The sequence below is a fragment of the Leptonotus elevatus genome, chromosome 1, assembly GCF_054856555.1.
Source record: "Leptonotus elevatus isolate MCC_2025b chromosome 1, RoL_Lele_1.0, whole genome shotgun sequence".
Taxonomy (NCBI): Eukaryota; Metazoa; Chordata; class Actinopteri; order Syngnathiformes; family Syngnathidae; genus Leptonotus; species Leptonotus elevatus.
This window is the reverse complement of record NC_141239.1, coordinates 51231522-51247135: the sequence shown is the minus strand read 5'-3', so window position 1 is coordinate 51247135 and position 15614 is coordinate 51231522. Positions and strand designations below refer to the sequence as shown.

At 40.6% G+C, this 15614-nt stretch overlaps 5 non-coding genes across 5 annotated transcripts; all 5 read left to right on the top strand.

Moving 5' to 3' along the window:
- The first annotated feature begins 3556 nt into the window (after positions 1-3556).
- On the top strand, positions 3557-3669 carry trnal-caa (transfer RNA leucine (anticodon CAA)). Its single transcript has 2 exons — positions 3557-3594; positions 3624-3669. It is a non-coding gene; the product is annotated as a tRNA-Leu (tRNA).
- Positions 3670-4054: 385 nt separating this feature from the next.
- Positions 4055-4136, top strand: trnas-uga (transfer RNA serine (anticodon UGA)). Its single transcript has one exon. It is a non-coding gene; the product is annotated as a tRNA-Ser (tRNA).
- A 318-nt stretch (positions 4137-4454) lies between these two features.
- trnas-aga (transfer RNA serine (anticodon AGA)) lies at positions 4455-4536 on the top strand. Its single transcript has one exon. It is a non-coding gene; the product is annotated as a tRNA-Ser (tRNA).
- A 1423-nt stretch (positions 4537-5959) lies between these two features.
- trnas-uga (transfer RNA serine (anticodon UGA)) lies at positions 5960-6041 on the top strand. The gene has a single exon. It is a non-coding gene; the product is annotated as a tRNA-Ser (tRNA).
- A 313-nt stretch (positions 6042-6354) lies between these two features.
- On the top strand, positions 6355-6436 carry trnas-aga (transfer RNA serine (anticodon AGA)). The gene has a single exon. It is a non-coding gene; the product is annotated as a tRNA-Ser (tRNA).
- The last annotated feature ends 9178 nt before the right edge of the window (positions 6437-15614 follow it).

Here is a 15614-nt window from a genome sequence, read left to right as displayed (position 1 = left end):
CAATAGTTTTGACATTTTGTAAAACGAAGTTTCAACTGAAGGTAATGCGAACAAAGAGAACAAAGGCTCTTGCATCAGCCAGGGCCAAACACTAAAAAATAGTATGTCCAGTAAGTCAATAACTAAGCGGTTTGCGCGAAACGTACTCACAACTAGACGAGGCAGCGAAAACTACACCAGAAACAACGAGAAGAGATTGTGGATAAAGAGACGTGGAGCTAGGTAACTATCATTCATTGGGATGTGGAGGCAAGCAGATGAATCGTTCGACAAACAAAATGTGTCTTCCGCTGTTGTCTTTATAGGTTGCGGATGACTTTCATAGGCTGCTTATTAATCAGGCAGTTGCAACACAAAGGACAGAGTCTGAGAGCACAAATATGACATGTAGCTTGAAACAGATTATCCTATCTTCTCTAAAATTCACATATTTGATGACAATCCATGCCTGAAGACATCTACAAACTTATATTTCACCATAGTGGTGGTGCTGTGTAATTCTGCTGCAATGGCAATGCATCCCCTCCCCCCCTTCCCAAAACAAACAAAAAAAACTGATTTCTGAGGGTCTTAACATGGATGAAGTCTCATGCAACGTTGCACACACATCAGGCAAAAATAATATTTTAATAGTTTATTGTGAGATTGTTTTCTCCTTCCAAAATCAGCTCAGTAATGCCCACCACAAATTTTTAACAAAGCAGCTCCAGTTGTACATTTCACTTAGATCTACGAAAAGTTGAAGCAATATGAGACAGCCCAAGACCCGACAAAAAAGTCTCTTGGAGCTATATGTTAAACCCAATAGGAAGTCCCCCATTTTGGATTTATTTTTGAAATCTTGCCCCATTTTAAAGAACTCCTCTCACAGCTTTTATACGATTGACTTGTATCTGTGGGTGTTTCATCAAAAGATGTTCCCAATGAAAAGTAAAATCAAAAAATGTGTTGCTGTTGCTGCGGCTACGCACTGTTTACCAAGAAAAAGTACGCTGATATGGGTGGTCTAAAGATGCGTGAAAACTCATGTAATTTTGAATACACATCAGGACTGGCACATAACAAAAAATTCATATGTAAAAGTTTATTGTGCCTTTGTCAAAAAAATTTTTAATTCCAATGTGCAAGTACCACAAAGTGGCCAGGCAGCTCTACTTTATGTATATATATATATATATATATATATATATATATATATATATATATAATTTTGTTTTCAAATCCCAGGAGAGAAGACAGTGCAATCTATATATTACATGTAACAGTGCTCAACCTCATGCCACACTGATTTGTCCTTTGAGGAGATGGTTAAGAGGAGAAGGAAAGAGTTAAAGACTGTTAGCGAGTCGTCGCTTCCTTCTAATTAACAAGTATTTGACAGAGCTGCTGTGACAAACAAGGCGAGGAAGCGTAGAGCAGCCATCTGCAGCAGCCTCGTGTGCTGAAGATTTGATGCTGATTTGACTCAATGATGAAGTTACCGACATCAGGCTACATTCAGGCCTTGACACACAAACACACACGCACGCTTTGCCTCACAATCTGTGTGCTGCATGATGACTACAGTGCAATAAAACAGATTGACATGTAGAAGAGGCCTGAAATGAAAAATAAATATAGTATTCACCAAAAAAAATACTAGTAGTACTTGAGTAAAAGTGGTATGACACATATACTAGTAGATTGTTCGAAAGTCAATCACTAATGGGTCACCTGCACTGCCTCATGGGGACTGCTCCCTAGGAATAAATCTAATTATAGAACTTATTCTGATTACTTCATTCATACTTTGCCCTTCTCATCCCTATATTGTAATGTAGTGCTCTTTCGGACATCAGACCATTGAGCTGGAAACTTGTTTCTGAGTCACATGTTGATGATTGTCTTTCTAACATCCTTCATTTAAACTTGCTTCTACAGGACTTCCACATGGGAATAGGGATGTGCATTTGTGAAATTTCAACAGCAGCGTCAACCAAACATCAAGCATTGACAAGCTCCAGGCGGCATGCAGTATCATAATTGTATTCACTCTGGGGTAGTATTTAAGTTTGCTTGTGTGTGTGTGTGGGGGGGGGGGGGGGGGGGGGCGTGTTTATGGTCTTGTTTTTGTTACATAGTGGGGCCAACATTCTGGGATTCACAGAGTTGTGGGCCCCACCCGTCCATGTGGGGCCATTTTGCTGCGCCCCACAAGTTTAGACGTCTTTGAGGGTCAAGACTTGGTTTTAGAGTTTAGGTTTAAATTGGGTTATGGTTGAGGTTAGGGTAAGGAATAGAGATAGGCAATCGTTTTTGAATTGCTAGGAATTGCATTATGTCAATGAGATGGCCCCACAAAGATAGTAAAACAAACCTGTGTGTGTGTGTGTATCTGTGTGTGTGTGTGTTAGTAGTTCCCTCCTGGGTTGTCATGACCTTCTTAATGTAAGTGTATTCATCATATTCAAACAGCGATGAATCCCAGTGGTGTATCTTGATCATAAGCACCGCTGTCATCCTTCATGCGCATTTTATTGCAATTAATGCTGGTCTTTTGTAACAAAATTCAAAAGAAAAGTTTTTGTTTGATGATGTATGAGTACCCCAGCACAAGCCCACCCTCGGCTGTCATGCCATTGAATGGGTACACAAGTCAGGGTTCGAAGCCATGAGACGATAGTAGTTCCCTCCTGGGTTGTCATGACCTTCTTAATGTAAGTGTATTCATCATATTCAAACAGCAATGAATCCCAGTTTTGTATCTTGATCATAAGCACCGCTGTAATCCTTCATGTGCATTTTTTTGCAATTAATGCTGGTCTTTTGTAACAAAATTCAAAAGAAAAGTTTTTGTATGAGTACCTCAGCACAAGCCCCCCCCCCCCCCCCCCACTGTCATGCCATTGAATAGGTACACAAGTCAGGGTTCGAAGCCCATTCTTGAAGGTGTGTCTGTTGATTTGATTTCTCAGCACTTACTAAGATACTAGACAATAAAGCTGTGGGCTGTATTAGATGCTGTTTCGTTCTGAACTTTGCCTTGTCTATGGGGTAGATGCCACGGACACACAAGTCACACACCTACGCTGTTTCCGGTTACTGTTGCGACATATAGGCCATGTCCCAATACTCGCACTTCCACCCCTGTGCTCCTCAATTGCACATTCCCATTGATGGTTGCGAGTGTGTAGGGTGCAGTGTTGCCACAGTTACCTTGAAAAAGTAACATAGTTACTTTAATGATTACTTGCTTTTAAAAGTAACTCAATTATGTTACTGGATTACTTGCTTTTAAAAGTAACTAAGTTAAATTACAAGTTACTTTTTAGTAACATTCAGCAGCTGCCGATAACACCACCTAAACACAAAAATAAAATAGTAGGAACGGCACATACATAGCAAATACTTTATTGGAAGTGCATTTTTAACTTGAAAATGTTTTTATGAAAAATTAAATAGACAGTCTTTCTTGACGTCCTACTTTTTAGGTAAAACATTTTTTTTTTTAAAGAATATTAAATAAGTAAAAGTAAGTAGGCTGGTTGTGAAAATACAATCTTTATAGACTTAACATGTCAGGATGGCAGAGTGGTCTAAAGCGCCAGACTCAAAATTTGTTTCTTTCCTCAGTGATTAGGGCTTTCTGGTCTCCAAATGGAGACGTGGGTTCAAATCCCACTCCTGACAAGATGTTTTCAACATGTGATTTTTTATTCGACTCTGGACACTTGTCCTACAGAGGAGACTGCATGTCTTACAGTAATCATTGGATTGTATGGTCATCTTGTTGAAACCATTGAAATTAGCTGCCTTTATTCAAATCTGATATTGTAAGGACTAGTAGATGCAATATGTGGATTTATTGTGACTCTGACAAATCCCTTCTGACCAAAGTCAGCACGAGCCTTACCATCGAATGTCTTTGTAAGTAGATGGTGATTGTGACATGCATGGAACAGAATGACAGCAAATCAAGAAGGCAACTGAAGCTCATACTGTTGCCGAAAATCAGAAATGGCGGGGCAACCTCTGGTGTTAAAGCTAATGTTAGCATCAAAAGCTAAAGTTCCAAGTTGTCGTGGCCGAGTGGTTAAGGCGATCGACTTGAAATCCATTGGGGTCTCCCCTCGTAGGTTCAAATCCTGCCGACAACGCAATTATGTTGTGGAATTTAGCTTTCTACATTCTCTTGGCGTAACTTATGTCAATATGAATGGTGATGTCAAGGTGTGACTGGTTCCTCAGCAAATTGGGACTTCTGATCAAATTAAAGTGTGTGTTAAACCCCACTCTTGACAAGTACTGTTAAAGGTGTGTCTATTGACTTGATTTCTCAGAACTTACTAAGAGACTAGACTTAAAGTTGTGAGACCATCTGTGGGCTGCAAGAGGTGCTGTTTCCTTCTGAGCTCTGACCTATAACTGGTCTATTTAGCAAGCACTGTCGTTAATATTAACATCACCTGCGTAAGGTTGTTGTGGCCGAGTGGTTAAGGCGATGGGCTAGAACTCCATTGGGGTCTCCCCTCGTAGCTTCGAATCCTGCTGACAACGAGTGTGTTTTCTGTAATTTAGCTCTCTGTCTCGTGTATTTCGTTTAAATATGTGAGCATTGCTATGGGGTATACGCCATGGAGGAGGTGGGAATTCCGTGAGTTTTAGACGCATTGTTTCCAGTTGCTGTTTGCGACATGTGGGCCGCGTACCGGTGCTTGTGCTTATGCCCTTATTCCCCTGGGTTGAGCTTCCCGTCAATGGGTGCGAGTGTGTCGTGTGTCTGTCTCAGTCCTCCGAAACATTTCAGAGAGCTGCGCGCTCTCGCCCATCGGTGGTGGTGTAAGTGTTGGGACGTGTGTAACTTACAGATGTCGGAAGTCCGTGGTATCTGCCCCATAGTTAAGGTTTGACTGATACTGTACTTCAGCGAATTTGGACCAAGTGCAGCCATGGGTGCAAGGCACACTCTTGACAACTACTGTTGAAGGCATCAGGGTTGACTTGGCTTCTGTGATATTTTTATCAGGGATCAGTTTGTTGAAATTTTGACCAGCTGTTGGCTCTTGGGAGATAACGGTTTACAAAAGAACACGCGTTTTCAAGTGTCAGCCTGGTCAAGTGTTCTAAGGTGCACTTCCGTCTAATGTATATTGAGATTTTTGGTCTCCCAAGAAAGGTATAGGTTCGAGTAAAAGTCTTGTCAATTCCTTTTGAACATAAGTATGGACTCAGAAGTAGATATTTAAGTGACCAGATTTTTGCATTTTAGTTTCATAAGAAATACAGATTTTTTTCAATTCAGCATAGACGAGTACTCTTGGGCACCTGACAAAAGATGACTCCTTCCACAGCAATTTGGGATTTCTGCCTCCAAATGAAGGCATGGATTCAAAACGCACAGCTGAAAAGTACTTTACGACGCATTTTGGCTGGGACCAGACTGTTGCAGGTTTTATTTCCCATTATTTAAGCACTTTTACATGTCAGAATGGCAGAGTGGTCTAAGGCGCGAGACTCAATGTTTGTTTTTTTCCTCAGTGGTTTGGGCTTTCTTGTCTCCAAATGGAGACGTGGGTTCATATCCCACTCCTGATAAGATGTTTTCAACATGTGATTTTTTATTCGACTCTGGACACTTGTCCTACAAAGGAGACTGCATGTCTTACAGTAATCATTGGATTGTATGGTCATCTTGTTGAAACCATTGAAATTAGCTGCCTTTATTCAAATCTGATATTGTAAGGACTCGTAGATGCAATAAGTGGATTTATTGTGACTCTGACAAATCCCTTCTGACCAAAGTCAGCACGAGCCCGACCATCGAATGTCTTTGTAAGTAGATGGTGATTGTGACATGCATGGAACAGAATGACAGCAAATCAAGAAGGCAACTGAAGCTCATACTGTTGCCGAAAATCAGAAATGGCGGGGCAACCCCTGGTGTTAAAGCTAATGTTAGCATCAAAAGCTAAAGTTTCAAGTTGTCGTGGCCGAGTGGTTAAGGTGATGGACTTGAAATCCATTGGGGTCTCCCCTCGTAGGTTCAAATCCTGCCGACAACGCAATTACGTTGTGGAGTTTAGCTTTCTACATTCTCTTGGCGTAACTTATGTCAACATGAATGGTGATGTCAAGGTGTGACTGGTTCCTCAGCAAATTGGGAATTCTGATCAAATTAAAGTCTGTGTTCAAGCCCACTCTTGACAAGTACTGTTAAAGGTGTGTCTATTGACTTGATTTCTCAGAACTTACTAAGAGACTTAAAGTTGTGAGACCATCTGTGGGCTGCAAGAGGTGCTGTTTCTTTCTAAACTCTGACCTATAACTGGTCTATTTAGCAAGCACTGTCGTTAATATTAACACCACCTGCGTAAGGTTGTTGTGGCCGAGTGGTTAAGGCGATGGACTAGAAATCCATTGGGGTCTCCCCTCGTAGGTTCGAATCCTGCTGACAAAGAGTGTGTTTTCTGTAATTTAGCTCTCTGTCTTGTGTTATGGTTTACACGATCAAAATGTTTTAGAAGCATCAATAAATCATATAAACATTGTTGAGGTATTATTATTATTATTATTATTATTATTGATAAATATTCTCTTCTAAGTCTTTCTAAGTTAGGCCTATTGTATTTATTTATTGTATTTAGATTTCCTTGTGCAAATATCTATAAATCTGTGCCATGTTTCCATGATTTAAATCTTCTTGCATGTCAGGATGGCCGAGTGGTCTAAGGCGCCACACTTAAGATATGCATCTGTCCTGAGTGATTTGGACTTTCTGGTCTCCAATTGGACGCTTAGGCACAAATCCCACTTCTGACAAGACACACTTCGGTTGCTAATTCAAATTGTACTTGAAGGACTATTTGGAGAATTCCCAAGCTTAATCAATGATAGGAAATAAAAGTAATTGTGGCTAATTCATCTGAATACACCTCAGCTGAAATCCTTAGGTTGCTGGTTCGAAGAAGATTTTGGAGAATTCCCAAACTTATTCACAAATTTGAAATGAAAATAATTTTCTCCAATTCATCTGAATATACCAATTTGAAAATGTCACAATAGCTCGTTCCACAAACCTTTTCCATATACTTTGTCTTATCCTCATTCTTGTTCATGTTCTTGAGAAGACGCGGCATCCTTCGATAGCGGCAGCTGGCAGCCGCAAGACAGCCAATTAGATATATTTTGTGCCATTGTCATTAGCCAAACGGCCTTCTTTCCATTTCGTTCCATTGTCATTAGCCAATCACACTGTCTCCTCGTCCATTATCATTGGCCAACCAAAATGCTTTCTTTTCATTGTCGTTCGCCAGCGAAAGCTGGACGGCGGCCATCTTATTATTCCCATCTCGCGAGCAGACTACTGTATAAACTATACGTATAAGTACAGATTAGTCATATTCAGCTCGTAAACTCTTAGTATATAAATAATGCTGTTTCTACAAAGTACCGTCTCAAAGGTTTTCCATTTTTGATACTGTAAATGTATATGATCATATGCCGAGAAGCGTTTCTTGGGAGTGGTATTATGGCGGCCTCGCGACATCAAAGCGAAATGACTTTCTGTGCAAACGTAAAGGTAAAGCTAATTAAATACAGTATATTTAAAATGTTCTACTTTTAGTAAGTTTTGCAAGACCAAATATGCATATATATATATATTTTAATTACATTTCCATGAAATAGTTTTTTATTTTTTTAGTTTTATTTTTTAAATTCAACAAACAACCTACATCAATCCATTATAGAGTTTAAAGTACAAGCTGTGGTTTGATACTGTGGTAATAAATGTTCGACAGTACCATACTTAATTACAGTATTGTTTTTGTTATTTGTGGACCAAACTTAAATTCAAACATAAAAAAAATAATTGTCTTCTTACATCAAAGTTTCCTCAAAATTAGAATTACAGTTTCATCTGCATCTGTAAAAGACGTTCACAAATACAATTGTTACTGTGCGAATCTGAATAAGGGAATACAAACAGGTTACACCACAAGGTGGCGTTGTCCACACGTTTTAAAAGGTATGCATGTTTGGAGGCAATTTTAAAAGTTGCACATTTCAAATACAATATAGCTTATTATAATTGCATCTCTCAGCACTTAACTCTTTGACTGACCTGCCCATCGCAGGGCACACAGATGAACATCCATCCATACTCACAATCACATTTAGGGACAATTTTGAGTGTTCAATTAACTTGCCACGCATGTCTTTGGAATGTGGGAGGAAACCGGAGTACCTGGAGAAAACCCACGCAAGCACGGGGAAAACATGCAAACTCCACCCAGCAAGGCCGAAGCCCGGACTCGGTCTCACGTCCTCTGCACTGGGAGGCAGATTTGCTAACCAGTCAGCCACGTGCCACCCCCAATAAAGTCCAATATATTCATTTCTCCACTTGTGTTTATTTATCTTGAGGGAGCATGCCAATAATTATTGTATGGGGGGAGAAAGCAGCTACTGTGTATGGATTTATGGGTGTATTTATCTTGGGAGATGTTTCTGCGTGGTTGTGGGCGTTTACTGTGTGTGGATGTGTGTGGTTTCTACAAATGAGAAATAAATAAAGCCAATTACCAACTATGCTGAGGGTATTAATGTGCTTATTAAATATACTAAACAACTATAAGGCACCTGCGATTGGCTGGCAACTAGTTCAGGGTGTACCCCGCCTACTGCCTGAAACCAGCTGGGATAGGCTCCAGCGCCCCCCGCGACCCTTGTGAGGACTAAGCGGTTAAGAAAATGGATGGATGGATGGATGGAACTATAAGGCACATTAAATCAGGCGAGCAGGCAGATATAACATCACACATGTAACGAATATTGCCCGTCACCCTAAATGTTTCCATTTGATGTGCCTTTTTAACTCTTTGACCGCCATAAACGTTATAAGACGTTTAGCATAAACCTAGGGAAGGGCGCAGAGGACGTTAAAAGACGTCCACTATGTTTTTTTTGGGTTTTTTTTGGAAACGGGTGTAGGAAAGCCTTGGGCAGCTGTGCTGAAAGTATCAGGCAGATCTGGTTAGGATAAGGACTCGTTTTGGCCCCTAGATGGCAGCGATGACTCTCTTTGCACAAGGTTGGATGGGCCGCCCACCGTGGGCGTCAGTAGAAGACGTGAGGCGGAGCTAGAGTGTTGAGGGGACAATGGCTGATGAAGCCACAATGGCAACCGGTTGCAAGCAGCTCACGCTTGAGCATTTTTTTCAAAGACGGAAAGCATCGATCAATACTAAAAAGCGCATTGATGTCGACGATGATGATGACTCCGAGCTTGACGCCAAAGTTGGAAGCCTTGACGCGACCGTTATGATCACGTAGTAAGCCTCACCGGCTAAGCGCGGCTAGCGCTGCTTAGGCCGGAAAACGCGCACAATAACCGACCGGGTACTTCTACACAATCGGACATTCGATCGGGCGATGGAGAGTTGGCATCGACCAATGCAGATTGATGATGATGATGATGGTGAATCCCGAGGTTGACGCCACAGTTGGACGCCACAGTTGGACGCGGCCTTTATTCTCACGTCATAAAGCATCACCGGCTAGCTCTGCTAACGCCGGAGCTCCACATGCGGACATTTTGTCGGACAATGAAGAGTACCCCGAGTCCAATGCATATTCATCGGAGGAGCAGGTACAGTCTGATCACGGAGAAGACACTGTTTCTGGACTACGATGCCACCATGAATGGAGTGGATAAAATGGATCAGAACACCTTTTACCACCCGGGGGAGAAAAAACAAAAAGAAAAACTGTCATTGAAACATCCACATATTTGTAAATAGCACCACAGTTGCACACATTTGTAAATAGTTTGCCAAATTGTTACACTGTTGAATGTAAATAAACGTATTTTGCTATCAAAAAACACTTTTTCATTCTTGGTGGTAGTGTTTTATAGAAGTAAAGCACTATTTAGGTGTTTGTGGCATCATTCATGGACAAAAAGAAGTGTAAAATTCACTAGAATGCATGAAATAATATCATTTCACTAAAAGCTTGATTTCTCCGAATTTGAGTCCAAAACAAGCGAAATCGGATGAAACTAACCATTTTCTATTGTTGATTACTAAAGAAGGGAATAAGGTAGAAACAAACTTTTTTTTCTGATGAAAGATGAAAGTCCAGTCTTTCATTTGGTAGTACGTGTGTTTCCATAGTCCAAACAGAACATTTTCTGTGGACCTTGAAAGATCAGTCAAAATGCTTAAATCGGCTGGCACTGACGGCATCCCTTTTCTGAAAACGTCTGGCAGTCAAAGAGTTAAACATTTCCCCCTGGGGAATGTGTGTGCGTGTCTTAACTCTGTGTTTTCAGTTCAAAAGGACTCTTTGAGTTTCCCTCCAGCAGGGACTGGATTTCGTTTTACAACCCCCAGGAAACGCATACCACAACTCCTACAGACCGTGAAAACCTGAAGCAAGCAAATTAGAGATAACACTGCTTATCAGTCCCCAGACTATCTTTTATGGTCTGGTCTATCCACAGGAATTTGCCATGTGTTTTTTTTTTAAACAATGCCCCTGGTAAGTTATATGTTACAACATTGCCCTCCAGCGGTCACTATTGGTTATTCTCAAGAATCCTACCCGCTCCTAATTCATCTGAAGTCTACATAATTCGGGACGTACACGGTCTCTATGTACTGGACTGACATCAAGTAACTCCTGTTGTTTATCTTCGTACACAACCTGTATGTCTATCTCTAATGAATGATGTGTGTAATTTCTGTAGCCACCTAAGTTTAGCTAATTAGTAAGCCTAGCGGATTCAATAACTTTATGATCGCTGTAATGTTTGAAATGTGTTCAGAATGATAAATGAAGCATCTGGCTTGTCAATTCTGATCCAAAAATTATCAAATACTATCCCAGCTTGATCTCAGTCGACCAAGTCTGCTTCATGCGCACGGAAGGGGCGGGACTACGGTCCCCGCAGTGCTCACACAAGTACCTGCCGCGACCTCCACGCCGCACGTGCATCACCGACCAGCAGCCAGAGACTCCCGGGCAGCATTCCAGCTGGACGTGCGCCAGCCAAGGACCTGCCGTGGCCTCCACGCCGTGCGTGCACCTTGCCACCAACCGGAGACTTTGCAGCATTCCAGTATTCAACCGAGAATCGACGCTCGAGTCTCTCTCTCTCTCCCGTGCGACTGAAAATCTCCCGTGCGACTGAACCAGTCCGTAAGTTGCGCCTGCATTGCAATCTGACCATATACTACTGGTGCAACGTTTTTATTCAAACATAAAATAATTGACAGGTCAAATGCCTCCATCTTTTTATCTTTGATTCACATTTTTATTCTGTTTCATTAATAGGTTAGGCTGTGACTGATATATGTGTGTTTACTAAATAAATTTGTTGTCTAGAAATTCCATTTCTGCCGAATCATTTGTGTTTACTGAGTGGATTAGTAATTATCTTATGAAAGCAAAGAAATCCATGATTAACTAAAGTAGCAACTTTAGATTATGAATACTTGATAATAGGATTTTTATCGTTTATTTTGCTCCTACAAAAGCAAAGTCAACGTGGTGCCCCAGAGGCTGCTGAGGAAATTACAATTCCCCTCAGTACCGTCTAAATTTCTCATAAGCCATTACGGCAACCCAAATAATCGCTACACACGTTAAGGTTACACAACGGCAGTTAATGCTAATGCTAGCGCATACTCATAGGTAGCAGAAGGACACAAACTTACTACACATTAAATGGTGATTGCCACTCACCTCAAATGGACACTCACTCGGTAAGGAAGAAGTGGAAAGTCTTAACACTTGACAGGTCGTAAATCTTAACTGTGGCAGGCTTCAACTGCTCAAACAGAGTGCTCGTCACGCTGGCCACTCTTTCTCTCCCTCTCGCTCGACCGCGACGCTAGACTCACAAGGACCCAAACTTTGATGCTTTTGTAGAAAGTATGCATGAACAAGAGTTGTCATACGCAACATAGCTTTTTTTTTATTGTTTTATTATTATTATTTTTATTTATTTTTTATGACCAAACGTTCTTAACTCTTTGACTGCCAACATTTTCAGAAAAGAGGATATGTGGGTGCCAGCTGATTTAAGCATTTTGACTGATCTTTCAAGGTCCACAGAAAATGTTGTGTTTGGACTATGGAAACACAGATACTACCAAATGAAAGATTGAACTCTCATCTTTCATCGTTAGTTTCACCCAAATGCTCTGTTTTGGACCAAAATACGGAGAAATCAAGCTTTTTGTGAAACTAAATTATTTCATGCACTCTAGTGAATTTGACACCTTTTTTTTTTCATGAATGATGCCACAAACATCTAAACAGTGCTTTACTTCTGTAAAACACTACCACCAACAATGAAAAAGTCACAGAAATAATGTCCAAAGAGCATATCGATGTGACAACAGGCAAGTGTGGCTATTGTTTACAAACAGGACTCTATATTTACTGTTGTTATTGCGTGAACTCAACACTCCAGCTTGAAGTCCCATGATCTTGTGGTCTGGCGGGTGCAGATTTCTGGACACGGACCGCTCACACAACGCACATGGTGTGAATTGGGCGTAACTGGCCAGGCACGTCACGGAGAAGAGAGAGAGAGAGAAGCAGTCTGCAGCAGTGAGCTAGAGAGGAGCGCTGGAGCGTTGGATACAGGTAATAAGGAATTATATCCGGGTTATGTTTGTGTCCGGAAAAAATGAATTACCCATACTGGATACTCGTGTTGTATGGATATCCGGCTGATCCCTAATGACTGTAGAGGGTCTCAGCTGAAATTCTTAAGTGGCTGGCTCAAAGGAGATTTTGGAGAATTCCCAAACTTATTCACCAATAGGAAATAAAAATAATTGTCTCCAATTCATCTGAATACAGTCTTCCTTGCTGGTGTTACGTTCCAAAAATTACCCGCAATGATGAAAATCTGCGTTAATTTTATTATTTTTTATTTTCCATTAATTAGGGCCCGAGTAGCTGCCGCTATTGTTTTCCGTTCGTATTCTTCTTCTTCTTCTTTGTAAATGATCTAATTTTTGGGGACTTAAACATTTACGAAAACTCACCAAACTTTGCACACTCCTCGGGCTCTGTGAAAAATGTGATATTATAAAGCCAAAAAATAAAATAGGACACTGGTTTTTGAGGGTCTTATCATTGACCTAAAAGCTTTACATACTCATCACACCTGGCAAAAAAATGTCCATATGTAAAGGTTTATTATGCCGTTTTCGACAAAATTCTGTTTCCAGTGCCACTACCCCAACGTGCCATTACCCCAACCTGCAAGTACCCCAAAGTGGCCTGGGCTGCGAGGGCCCTTTATAGCTGCCCGCAGCTCTAGTTATATATAATTTGTCATTTATTAGGGCCCGAGCAGCTACCGCTGCAAGGTCCCTATTGTTTTTCGTTCTTCTTCTTATTATTATTATTATTATTATTATTCTTTGTAAACAAAAACTCACCAAATTTTGCGCACTCCTCGGGCTCGGCGAAAAATTCGATATTATGAAGTTGTAATAAGAACATAACAACATACAGCGACCCCTAGCGTGGAAAAATATGCACCAATCCCGAGGGCTACAAAAATTGGCAGGCACGTGAAGCGCCCGAGACACACAAAAAAGTCAGTGGAAGCCATATCCTAAAATGTACAGGAAGTGAACTATGAATTTTTGAATGTCCAATTTTGGCCCATTTTTGCACATTCACTGTGTTCATTCTTTTTGCCCATTTGCCAACAGTTTTCATCCGATTTACTTCTAACTTGGCATGTATCATCTCAAGACCTGGGACAACAACTGGGGGGGGAAAATCTTGACTTTTTGAAATACTATATGACGGGGTCGGGGCCTCAATATTTCCTTCATCAAAAAAGAGGAAATGCTGAATAACTCCACTGTACAAGCTCCAAAAAATCCCAAACTTCTCATGCATCTTAAGAGCTACGGCCTGAAAATATCTATATGATAATATTTGGTAATACATGTAGCGCCACCTAGTATTGACAAGAAATGTCATACTATACATTTGTATCTATTGTGCCGAGCGCGTTTAGGGGATTCAGTTGAAATTTTGTCAGAAAAGCCTCAAGATGTTGGTTATGCCCATCACCAAATATTGTAACTTTTCGCCGAAGGGCGTGGTCGTTACGGTGCCGCGAAGTCTGATGATTCACAGAGACAATAAAAGCTGCATTAACTTGACCCAGATGATCCTGAGTTTTCTAAATTATATATGACGGGGAGAGAAACATGTAAAACAGGCCGCCAATGATATGGAGGGGAATTACTTCTCGTGCATGCGCTGAAGGTACGTAATATTCGAGATCGGTGCGGTGGGTATTTACGTCATTTTTCTACGCGACGTGCCGACGCCACAGGGGACACGCGTTGGTCACATTTGGCCGATGTCGGATTGGTGTATCTAGGCCTTTAGACAATCTATAATTTAAAAACATCTAACAAAGTCTGGGCCACTACTGTGAAAACAGGTGCTTCTAAAGTGGGCTGACATTTTATTGCCTGGACGGCATGAAGAAGGTTCAGGGTGCAAGTTATACATGTAAGGAATGCGCTGTGTATCTATCTACAGCTTCACACCACAAGCCTACTCCTGCACACTTTCCTAGAGATAGCGCGTGGTGTTTAGCCTAAATCCCTGATCTGTGACCCAGAGAATGATCTTTTCAATTTATATTTTAAAGAAGAATATTTCCTCTTCTTTCCGTAGCAAACACATTTACAAATTTAATCCACAAAAATTGGTCTGAATCAGTAGACAGCTTTGACAGTTCACGGTATAGTTGAAATTGTAATGTTCCGAAAGTTTTCAAAATGAATAGTGGTTGCACTGTCTGTGTTATTTATTGCTGTTGGTAGAATTTCAAACAACAACAAAAAAGACATGAAATACTTTCAGATCTTTGGAGACATATTAATTTGTATTATAATTATACATACACAAAATACTACTATTAAACACAGTAAACTTGGCAGATGACTATTATTATCTATGTTTTATATTCTGTAGCAGAATTATTTTAAAGGATAACTTTTAAGTCGAACACTTCAACAGTCAAACAGTTTAAAAAACAAAATGTTGTCAGCTCACTAAACATGTAAAGAATTACTGTGAAGAATAATATTAAATTAGCAGTAAGCACTAAATAGTACTAACATGACAGTAACAAACACTTAAAGCGGATATCAAGTAAAAAATTGTCTTATGTGCAACCAAGTCTAAACAAGGTATTCTGATTCTTATTGTGTTTTGGGAATGTGAATTAAGCAGCAAAATTTATCTCAGGGGGCTTCATATCGCGGGTGTAGGGCCGAAACCTCATAAGTCACAATTTGGTAAATTTCATATTTGTCAAAAATAAATTTTTGGGTCAGTCCACATGTGTGGTGTCATTCTTACGAAATATTGGCCAGTACTATGTGCTATGTCTATTTCCATTGAAAATGGCTTGCTCTCTTTGATGATGCAATGGTATTAAACATGCCGTTTTGGGGGTCTCCTGAGAAGTGATGATTTTGGAGGTGCAAGGTTTTGGCCCTGCGCCAGCAATATTCCACAAATTAAGTATCAGTCAGAATACCATATTTACACTAGTAGGGGCACATAAAACACAT